The sequence below is a fragment of the Scyliorhinus canicula genome, unplaced genomic scaffold (genome assembly GCF_902713615.1).
Source record: "Scyliorhinus canicula unplaced genomic scaffold, sScyCan1.1, whole genome shotgun sequence".
In the NCBI taxonomy this organism is placed as follows: domain Eukaryota; kingdom Metazoa; phylum Chordata; class Chondrichthyes; order Carcharhiniformes; family Scyliorhinidae; genus Scyliorhinus; species Scyliorhinus canicula.
In genome coordinates this window covers 138,997-151,161 of record NW_024055454.1, presented here as the reverse complement: position 1 = coordinate 151,161, position 12,165 = coordinate 138,997, and positions in this window count along the sequence as shown.

The window sequence follows — 12,165 nt, the reverse complement described above, 5'->3', positions numbered from 1 at the left end:
CTCAGAGCTGAAACATTCCTGGCCAGAAAACCTCCTGATTAATCTCTTCTGCAGCCTCTCTGCTATAATCACATCCTTTCCGTAAGGTGGCGAGCAGATGTGCACAAAATACTCCAGCTGAGGACTAACCAGCATTTTATACGGCTCCACAATTCCCTCCCTGCTCTTATATGCCATGTCTCAGCTAATAAAGGCAAGTATCCTGTGTGTCTTCTTCACCACCTTATCTACTTGCCCAGTTGACTGGGGGGATATCTGGGCATGAACACCAAGGTCCCTCTTGCCTCTGTACTTCTTGGCATCCTTCCATTCATTGTGTGTTTTCTTGCAAAGTTCGTCCTCCCAAAATACATCAGGGTTAAATTCCATTTGCCACTATTCTGCCCATCTGGCCTTCCGTCAATATCATCCTGCAATCTATACCATTCCTCCTTGCTATTTAGCACACCGACGATTTGCATGCTGTGTGCGAACGACGGTTGGGGATAGCTCAGGAGATTGGAAAGCCAGAACGGTCTGGATTCCTGTTCCAGCTCTGGGGTGGTTGCGACCTGTCTCCCCGTGACGTTGCAATGGATTGGACCTGCCCTCCGACAGATAGCGCCAGAGAAAGAAGTAATGAGAAGAATCCAGATTTGGATAGTCACGTCTCATTCCTGACATCGATATTTTCACATACAAATCAATGAACCTTAAATCCATTCAGAAACCCCCATTGTGAACCGGATTGAACAGAATCCACCAGCAGAGGGCGCAAAGTCCAAGCATGATAGAAAGTCACATGAGACCAAAGCCAGACGTATATTCAGTGATGTCACAATGGGCCTGGCTCCCTTGCTGTGTCTGGGTGGGACATTGAGCTGAATAGAGCCTGGGTTCCCTCGCTCCTCTCAATCTCTAATTCATTCCATTCCCAATCACTGAGAGATCCAGTCAGATATGTTTCTAATAATACTGGCGGGCTCTTGCATATTAAGTACTGGATTATGCACCATGGGACCCGTGCTCTCTGGTTGTGACTTCTAAAGAAATAAAATGAATTTAAATGGATTCTGACCCTTCTTTTCTGATATGAAAGAGTAAACGCAAATCACGAACGTACCTCACTCATTGCAGCATATCCATGGAATTGTTACTAAAATGCCTGCTCTCGGATAACTGCACAGGCTACACACTTTCAGAATGACCCGGCAGGTTTTTGTACGGCGTTGAATGGTTTTCAGTTCACTGTGCCTCACTGCACAGAGATAGGTGGCGGTGTCTGTCACTCGAACGTCACTAACATTCAGAGAGCTATGATTGTCTGCTGAAATGAACCGAGCTGTGATCCTGCCCTGATCGCTGGTGCCGATCGCCAGGTGCTGCATGGTTCCATCCGGGTATTGTCTGTACCATTGTAGGATCACTCCTGCTACTGTGGTGGAACAGGCCAAGGATGCAATGTCTCCCTCGGGAACCACCATTGACTCTGGAGACTGCGATAACTCGTCACTGCCAGCGGCATCTGAGATGTAAAATAACATGAATAATTTAATATCACACAGACGGCGATAATATGATTTAGCACAATCAAATACAACATGACATAACCATATATACAATAAAGGAAACTGTACGTCCCTATAACATGACATATCTGATGTGTAACATATTCCTGCCAGATATAGTGATTACACTCACACGGAGAGAAGGGTAAGAAATTCAGGGAAATAATCACTAAAGTGAAGCTCAGCTTCATGTTGGATCCTATCGATCTGTGTTAAGTAGCTCTCGGTAGTGTTCAGGACCAGAGACAATGCTGCGAAGGCAGCGTTGTTGTATATCAAACTGAGTCTAACACCAATTGCACCGTGCCCGCCCGAACCGGGTCCCTGTGACTTGTGATCACAAAGTGAAGTTGTGAAGGAGATTCGGCATTGGATGGGGTGTGGGTCGAAGAATTCGCATGCGCAGAGCACCGCCTATGTGGAGTCAGTCTGAGGACACGTGTGATGTTTCCCTGCAGATTTAGTGACGTAAGTCTGTAAACCGAGTGACGTTAGTGGGACTGGTTGAAGGGTCAGAAACATTTTTCCCGGAGCTGATCTGAACAGCCAGCCCTGAGTTTTAGAGAATTAATAGCTGATCAGAAATAGCAAGACTGGGTTACCCTGGAGACTCGTTTGATGACGGATCTGTCGGTCGGATCGGATACTGCAGTTTATTCTTACTGCCGCTGCTGGTAACAGGTGGGTTAGTTTCATTCGAGATTAATGTGGTCCCTTCCCCCGCCCCGGTGTGGGTTTGTGTGGCTGACATCGCCGCTGCTCGATGGCTCCACATCATGTCTGCATCTAGAACATAGAACATAGAACAGTGCAGCACAGAACAGGCCCTTCGGCCCTCAATGTTGTGCCGAGCCATGATCACCCACGTATCCACCCTATACCCGTAACCCAACAACCCCCCCCTTAACCTTACTTTTTTTTAGGACACTACGGGCAATTTAGCATGGCCAATCCACCTAACCCGCACATCTTTGGACTGTGGGAGGAAACCGGAGCACCCGGAGGAAACCCACGCACACAGGGGGAGGACGTGCAGACTCCACACAGACAGTGACCCAGCCGGGAATCGAACCTGGGACCCTGGAGCTGTGAAGCATTGATGCTAACCACCATGCTACCATGCTACCCTGCTGCCCTCAAGAGATTCTGTCGAAACTCCAACAGACAGGAGCTCTAAGACAAAGTACGGGACTGTTGTCCACCATGAACTCAGTCTGTGAATCCTGCTCCTGAGTAACTATTCAGAGCCACTTTCTCCACCCAGAGATACAGAGAGAGGTTTGGCTGCCTGAGCGGTGCTGTTGCTGTTTTGTTTTTTGCCTCGCTGCTTGTCTGCTGACATGAGTAACATAGCACAAGTGAAAGACTGAAACTTTCTCCTGAACACCACACGGACTGCAGCGGTTCAAGAAGGCAGCATCAAAGATTAAACTAAAAACAACAACTTCTTCTTCTGTCTTAACATCAGACGGCAGTAGCCGAGAAACAGAATTCCCATCACTCAGATCAGAAATGCATGCTGAAACAGGAAATAATCATATGTTTAAAATTCCGATTGAAACCATGATTTCAAATGCGATGAAATGTGTTTGTTCCACAATTACTTTCCGAAATGCCCCGCCCGCACCAGCCCCATACAACCCAGATGGCCGCATTGTCGCCGTCTGATTTGTAAAGGTTGAAATTCGAAGCAACACCTTCTATTCCGCACCATCAAGAATCGGTTGTCTTTCTCAGCATTTTCTCACTTCACTTTCTTGCGTCTCCAATGATGGTTTAAGACCTGTGGGTGGGGAACTGCCCGTCAGTGAATGGGAACAATCCGAGCTGGGATACAGTCAGTACCTTATAAGAAGAATCGCTGCATATTTCCAGACGGGGTTAGGAATGGGTTTGCTGGTCTGGTTATTGTAGGACGGAAACACATGTTTGTGAATTGTGTCAGAAAAACAATAAGCAGACACTCGAAATGAGAATTAATATTCGAGGGACTCTGACCTTGGCGTTTGTTATAAAGTCTGCAACCACTGCCTCATGAAATGTGCTAATTTTCTACAAATGAACCAATAAAATACACCAGTTATCCAGACTCTGTGTATCGACTTTGATCAAAGGGTCCTAGAAGGGGAGAACTGAGATGGAGAAAGGTTCACACAATAATTCAGACAGAAATGGAAAGATCATAAACAGACTAAATGTGAGTTAAGGAACCATAAATTAACTTGTGAAATTCATTTCAGTACAAATGCAAGTTATAAACTAACGAATATAAGTATTCAGTTCCTGCTCACTTGTTCGTATTGAGTGTTGTGTTTGATTTTGATGTTGTATTAATGAACCTGTGACCCTGACAGGCTGAGTAGTTGTGTCCGTCTATCATTGTGAGAGCGCCCTCTGCTGCGAAATAACTGGAACTCCCAGTGTGAGTTCAAGTACGGGACCCGCTATAACTCTGCAGCAGTGTGGGCTCCATCGCGCAGAAATATACGGCACTGTCGGAGTGATCAGCTTCGGCGATATTTAAAGGAACCGTTTGGTTTTCTTTGTGTAAAACAGCCGAGAATCTGGCTGGGAAATCTGGAGACTTATCTGAACTGCCAGTGCTATATATTTTCATTACATTCCTCGGAGGATTCCCGGGATACTGAATGTACCAGAACAGAGTATCAAAAACAGCTGTCGAGTATCTACAGTCAAGGTTAATGCTCTGTCCTTCCAGAACCGTTATCTCAGATCGATCCTGGGACACTGAATCTTTACCATTTGTTCCTGGAGCAAAACAGAAAATGTACTCAGTATCTGGGAGTAAAGATAACACACGGAACACACGGTGAACATTTAAACATCGACTCACCGGGAAGCATGGCCATTATTATCAGTAACCAACATGGGGAACACATGGTGTCTGGATTAGAGTTCAACAGAAATAAATCAGATTTTGAATATGTTCTGGTATTAACACGGAATTTCAGATCAGTGGAAGCTTCACTGACTGGGAGACTGAGGAGCGTTTCCCAGCGACATGATTGGCTGGTCTGTCGAAACTGGTGACAGTTGGGCTCCAATCAGTGTTCGTTTTGGACCAATGATATCTTCTGACGTCCTCTTTCTCCCTGCCTTTCTCTGTTCCTCCAGCTCTGTCTTTGTCTCAAGGTCTGCCCCGCTCTGTCGCTCGGTCTCTGTGTCTCTGTTTCCCTTTTCTATGTTTCTGACCCTCTCTCACACACTTCCTCTGCCTCTTTCTTTTTCTCCCGTTTTCCTTGAAGTTCTGACTGTAGAAAATCCAATTCGTCCATCTTTTTAGTTTCAAGGAGTTCATCAATGTGTTCAGTTAAAAGGAGCATCTATGGAGCTGAGTCCACAAAAGATCAGCCACGATCTCATTGAATGGCAGAGCAGGCTCGAGGGGCCAGATGGCCTACTTCTGCTCCTAGTTCTTATGTTCTTATAACAGGTAAAATAGGATATCCACAGCTCAGGGTAGGATCAAAACGGAAACAGTTACATTTAGATCCCAAAATTAAATAGAATATTTGTGTGAATTAGGAGTCATGTTTACATTTTTGTATGTGTTGGTAGTTTAGAGTCGGGATCACATCGTGATCTCCGTGGATTCATATTGTTTAAACCCAGCTTCTTGAACCAATGTGCCTGAGATATTACACTAAACAACGGGAACCGCCAAGATTTCAAATGACGTTGGAATTAGCTCCGTGTGTATGTTGAAATAAATTGCAATAATAACAATATGAAACAAAAATAATGTTCCATCACCATGCAACAGAATTCGGTGCTTTTTCAGGAAAGGGCCATACCTCAGATCGCCACCAGATGGAGCTCGCTCATCGTGTTTTTCTGTTTACTGCACTGGGTACAGGAGTGACAACATGGTGTTTGTGCGGCTGGTCTAGTAATCCAGGGCGTCAAATGGCTCTAGGAAATGACCCCTTCCTTATTGCTTTCGCACTTCTCAAAGATTTACCTGAATAGAACATATATAACATAGAACATTACAGCGCAGTACAGGCCCTTCGCCCCACGATGTTGCACCGTCCTGTGAAACCCTTCTAAAGTCCCTCTACACTATTCTTTTATCGTCCATATGTCTATCCAATGACCATTTGAATGCCCTCAGTGTTGGCGAGTCCACTACTGTTCCAGGCAGGGCATTCCACGCCCTTACTACTCTCTGAGTAAAGAACCTACCTCTGACATCTGTCCTATATCTATCTCCCCTCAATTTAAAGCTATGTCCCCTCGTGCTGGACATCACCATCCGAGGGAAAAGGCTCTCACTGTCCACCCTATCTAATCCTCTGATCATCTTGTATGCCTCAATTAAGTCACCTCTTAACTTTCTTCATTCTAACGAAAACAGCCTCAAGTCCCTCAGCCGTTCCTCATAAGTTCTTCCCTTCATTCCAGGCAACATTCTGGTAAAACTCCTCTCCACCCTTTCTAATTCTTCCACATCCTTCCTACAATGCGGTGACCAGAACTGCACGCAATACTCCAAATGTGGTCGCACCAGAGTTTTGTACAACTGCAACATGACCTCATGGCTCCGAAACTCAATTCCTCTAACACACCGTACGCCTTCTTAACAACCCTCTCAACCTGGGTGGCAACTTTCAGGGATCTATGTACATGGACACCGTGATCTCTCTGCTCATCCACACTACCAAGAAACTTACCATTAGCCAAGTACTCTGTCTTCCTGTTATTCCTTCCTAACCCTAACCCTAACCCTAAGCCCAACCCTAACAGAGATTTTAGATCAGATAAAGTGTTAAATAAAGAGAATCATGAAAATGTAAAACCTCTTTTCCATTAACGCACATTTTGCTGCTAAACAGTTGACATTTCCGAAACATGTTTCGTGAGGGAGAGAGATGGAGAATACTAAGATTAACGTTTCGTAAACAGCTTTTTAAAAATGTACCAGAATAACGCGGTTTTGCTGTTAATGGACTTCATTTGTTTTTATCCCAGGGCTGTGTCATCGGACATTCAGAAATACAAAATAGGCACAAAAACATACTTTTCTTTTTGATTCAATGACGAACTCGACTCGGAACAGCCCCACCCAAAACATTGCCTTGCCTACAGTTATTTTGGTGTCCAATCTGTTGGTATTTTCACAGCAACTGTGAATTTCATCTTAACGGGAAAGCTTTCTGCTCGTGTTTGCACCGATTGCATCTCTTTGTGAGGGATATTATCGGTCTCAGTCCCACTGATATATTTAGATTTCACGAATCGTCTGTTAGTTCGGAAATGTTGAGCAAAGTGATGTCATTAGTAGGGTGTATGTTTGGTGACTGTTGTTTCAGCGGGAGTGTCACTGAGATTTGATCTACTCACACCATATTTTTAAATACAGCATGACAAAGACAGCAAAAGCACTAAATGCACCCTGAAACGTAGGAATGCACCTCAGTCAACCGATCGTTAAGAATTTAAATAATTGTTTCATGTGATTTTGGGGTCCCTGGTTACATTTTGCTATTTCCGAGGCAACCACGTTGCTGTGCGTCTGGTGTCACGTTGCGAGCCAGACTGAGTTAAGATGGCAGATTCCCTTCCCCTAATGACAACAATAAAGCTGATGGGTTTCTACGACAACTAATGATCACCATTACTGAGACTTGCCTGGTGTCAATTCCATATTATTTTTATTTAATTATTGAATTCAGTAAATTCCTCCCGCTGCTATGGTGAGAATTGAACCTATGTCTTGATATCATCAACACGGATCTTTGAATTCGTGGGATAGTAATTTTACTGCTACAACAGTATGTTGGATAACTGCTAAACTTGAATGGAATTTATTTCTTGCATTGTCGTAAACCTGACCAGTGTCCAGAGTCCAACAAAGGTAGTGGGAAAATTTGAAAACGTTTGAATAAAGCAACAAATCAAGTTGCTGTTCCCAAGGTCCTTTAGATAACGCAAGAGCGTGCCCACGTGTCTGTTCTTGGCCTGCTGCAATGTTCCAGTGAAGCGCAACACAAACTGGAGGAACAACATCTCATCTTCCGGTTAAGCACGCTACAGTCTTCCGGCCTGAACATTGAATTCAACAACTTCAGATGATCAGCCCCAACGACCCATTTGTTTTCATTTCATTTTAACTGTCTTTTACCATTTCTTTCTTTCCTGCACCTTTCTCCTCTTTGCTTACACCTTCCCCTCCCCCCACACCTACAGTTCATCCTCTGATGTTAATTTCCCTGCTGTTTGACCTTTCACATCTTTTGTCCTCTCTGGGGACTGCCATTGGCACTCTTTCCCCTTGGTATCTGGGCCAGTTTCCCTGGGTTTCTGTGCTATGACTCATCTTTCATTCTCACTCCACAGTATAAATATTTCCCACTCTCTCTGTCTGCTAGCTTTGACAAAGAGTCATCTGACTCGAAACGTTAGCTATTTTCTCTCCCTGCACATGCTGCCAGACCTGCTGAGATTTTCCAGCATTGTTCCTTTCGTTTCAGATTCCAGCATCCGCAGTAATTTGCTTTTATTTAGGAGGTTGACTGTCTTGTATTACATTTAAATTGGTTAATGATATAATGCAATATTCCCAGGATTGTTGTCCTCCCTCTATTACTCAGTGTTCGCCATTAGGCAATATTTCTTTTCCAAATCCCACACACCCAGCACAAAATGGTTCTGAAATATAATGGTACCGGAAAATCTGGAGGTAGATGCTCTCATGTTTCCCGTTTCTTAATAAGCATTTGCTAGAAAAAATAGCTCAGGCTTACAAAGCGTCAGGAAAACACGGTTGAACTCATGTATTTCATCATCGTTTTTTTTCTCTGAAAGCTATAACCAATATCCTGCGGTTTCCGTTTCATCAAAAACCCTGATGTGGAGCATGTGGATGACGAGAGGATGGAGTAAGCTTGAGCAGATTATTGAGAAATATCACTTTAAACGTGAAGGAGAGTTGTTTGAATCCAGTCCAATGCTATCCGCTGGGAACGAAGAAACGTATTGAGGGACTGAGCTCACGTACTGATCGTAGATTGGCGCAGCGACTCCAATTTGGTTCTCTGGAAAGCTCAGCGCTGCGACGGTCAGACCTGAGGCCCAGTCGGGCAATGGACATTATTGGGGCGAGTGTGGATGGAGGAGCTGAAAATGATGTATAGAGGCCGGCACGTTGTAATGTTTAATTGACTAATTCTGCCAGCAATGGCCGACAAAGGGCAGCCCAGTCCATCCAGCTTGTCCCGCAGAACAAAGGAAGTAAATTTGATGAAAGCAAATTACTGCGGATGCTGGAATCTGAAACGAAAGTAAAAATGCTGGAAAATCTCAGCAAGTCTCAGCTTTGACAAAGAGTCATCGGACTCGAAACGTTAGCTCTTTTCTCTCCCTACATATGCTGCCAGACCTGCTGAGATTTTCCAGCATTTTCCCTTTCGAAGTAAATTTGATGTGCAGTAACGAGTGTAACGTAGGAAAGTGTCGCTGTGCCCACAGCAAGATCTCAGGGAATGTGTTAATCGGTTTCAGTGATGTCGACTGAGGTTTAAGTATCTCGGGGAACTGCCCTGCTTTCTAAAACAGTGCGGCGGTGACGAAGATCCTCCAGAAAGGGTAGTTAAAGCCTCTATTGCTCGTTTATCCGAATGCTTCACTGCGGAGACGCCCGGACTCCCTTTGTACTGATAGTCCTCAGATATCTGCAGGGAGTCTTGAACCCACAACTTCCTGGCTCAGGGGCCCTAGAGTTGAGAAATGGAACAGTTACAGCCGAGACACGGATAGCGCTTTGAGCGAGAGTCACAGCCTGTGACAGTTTTATTTCAGTGAGGTTTTTGTACAGCGGGAGATGAGTATTAAACCGCTGTGTCTCTCAACACGCAGAAATATACGGCGCTGTCATGGGTTTCCGCTCGAGTGACTGTTAAAGGAAACTTCTTTTCTGCATTAGTTTGGTCGGCCTCGAATTTTCCCTTGGCAAAATCTGCGTCTGTTTTCCTGCTTCGGTCTCGATGCAAAATAAATTGCGGGGCCTGGTTCTTGCGCTGTCTGTACCAGTACAGATCGGGGTTCTGGTAGTTCGTTGTGTAGGTACAATCTAATTTCGTTCTAACTCCTTCAGTGATATTCAGTGCAGTCTGCGGCTGTGACACAGAATCTGCCTGAATGGCCGCTGCAATAAAAGGTAGCAAAATGTTCAATGCCACATTGCGTGCAAAAATCTATCAGCATCACTTTACTGCAAACAAACCAAACATTTTGGCTGTACATACCGAAAAACAGCCACAATATAACCAGGTGGCTATAGGACATGAGCCTCATTCTATCTTCAGGAACAATCTTTCCGGTACCATATGTATATATTCACTCTTACGATACGTTAAGCTAAGAAATGTTGCACAGAGAGCTAAAACTATAGTTTAGGAAGTGTTTTTCAGATGATATTTCCAATAAGAAGCTTCAATGCGCTAACTGGGAAGCAACATTTTAGGTAGCAACGACAGCTGACTGGTCAGTGATCGTTCCGCTAGCTCCTCCTACATCATCTACTCGCGTCACCGCTCTGGGCGGGGTTTGCATTGACAATTAGTCCCACCCCTTCACTCCTCACACCACTTATTCAGAAAAAATAACATCAGGCTATGTAATCTGACAGTTGAACTTTTTAGAAAAGGCAACCTTCAGTCTGAAGGGTTGATAGTCTGCTGTTTGCCAAGGTCATTCACTGGCACCAGAGGAGCTGAAATCTCAGCCCAACACTTCCGCTCTCATTCCCTCAGGGAAATATGCCGAATTCCAGAAAACAGTGTTCCGTGTTTAGAGCAGCGAGATCCAGATGATTTTTCGAAGTTGGGGTCAATCTGTTTGTCCAACCACCCACACCCACCCCCTTGTATTGAGCGACCTGCCTGACAGAATGTCATGTGTAGAAAGGATGTGACATAAAGAGTTGAGCAACTTGTGAACTTACCGGTTAAAAGCGCGGCCGCTGTGAGGAATAAATACACAGTAACAGGCCACATGTTTGCAGAGATCAACAGAACAGGTTTCAACAGAAATGGCTGAGGCTGAAATTGTTTTCGCCAAGAGTTGAAAAGAGAATGAATCACATCCGAGTGCCTGCTGATTGTTACATTGCTCACAACGTCATTGGGCCACGGCCAATTGCCTGTAAGCTTATTTTCTCTTCAATTCAACCAATCTTCTCACAGGGCATTGGATCTTCAATTCATCTGTTGGCGCAGATCGAAAGCAGCAAATTAAATGTATTCATCTCCATGCTTACAATGATATGGTTATTCATAATATGTGATGGCCAGTTGTTTCACAGCTGCAAACGGTCAAATTCTAATGGATTTGGTGGGCACTGTTGTAAATGTTGACGTTTTGATGAGAACTCTGTATTTTGGGTGACCATTACGATCTTGTGAACATCCTGTTATACTGTGAGTCGACTGCAACATAGGCGTGCAGGTTAGGCCTCACGAATATTGCCCCTCAGTGCCCAAAGATGTGCAGATTAGGTGAGGTTGTGGGGATAGGACGGTGGAGTGGGCCTAGGTAGGGTGTTTTTCAGAGGGTCGGTGCAGACTTGATGGTCCAAATGGCCTCCTTCTGCACTGCGTGGTTCTATTCTATCACGTTTCTATGAAGTGTGATCGGTCAGTATTGTGTGACGTGCTATCGGCCCAGAAATTCCATTTGTCCTTCAGTACATGTTACCGCCTGTCTGCAATATTAAGCCGTCATTCCCCGATCACTTTGCCATTCCCTGGAGCCATTAACCACAGCCACTGGGTTTTTTGATCAAAGTATGTTGCTTGGTCAGTGAATGTTTGCAGACAACAAACTTTTCTGAGAAATGCAGGACAGAAATAATGCGTGTAAAATGCAAAACAAAAAGATACGATAAAGATATAAAGAAAGAGATTCAGAATTAGTTAAAGTATTTCCTTTCAACTCACTCATACTTCAATTGCGGCCATTTACAATGCTGAATTCTTAAAACATGTCTCCCGATAAAAGACCGCTGGAAACTGCCCCATTGATGATCTTGCACTTTGTGATCCGGACAGTGTATATTTCCCAGAATCGCCGTTAAAGGGCGCTGTAGTCACATGTTTCCCGCAGGTCCGAACTGGAAACAAACCTTGTGGTGCCTTTGTCTGTGGCAGCAACTCCCGCAGCCTCATGTCGCTGCTTAGACTCTGATGAGCCTTACCTGTCCTGCATTATTGGAATGGTTCCTGTCGATATTCCCTGTTCAGTATTGGTTGTATCAGCAATGCATTGCGTTGAACCTGTGTATTCCGGCTCCAGCAGAAGATTCCCTAATCTGCAGTTACAGATTGACAGAGTGAAGCAGAACCATATTTCACCATTCCCTAACATTGTATCATTACTAGTCAGCATTTCCTTCCCAATTATACATCTCTGTTGTCTTCCTAACTGCTGTAACTCAGATCTTATTGTTGGCGAACTAATATTGACTTATTTTTATTCTTCATTGGGCGTTGGTGGTAAGGCCAGCATTTGATGTCCCTCTCTCAGTTCCTTTGATCCCAGTGACTTGCTAGGTCATTGCAGAGCGAAGGTAAGAGTCAAAGAGATCAATGTGGATCTG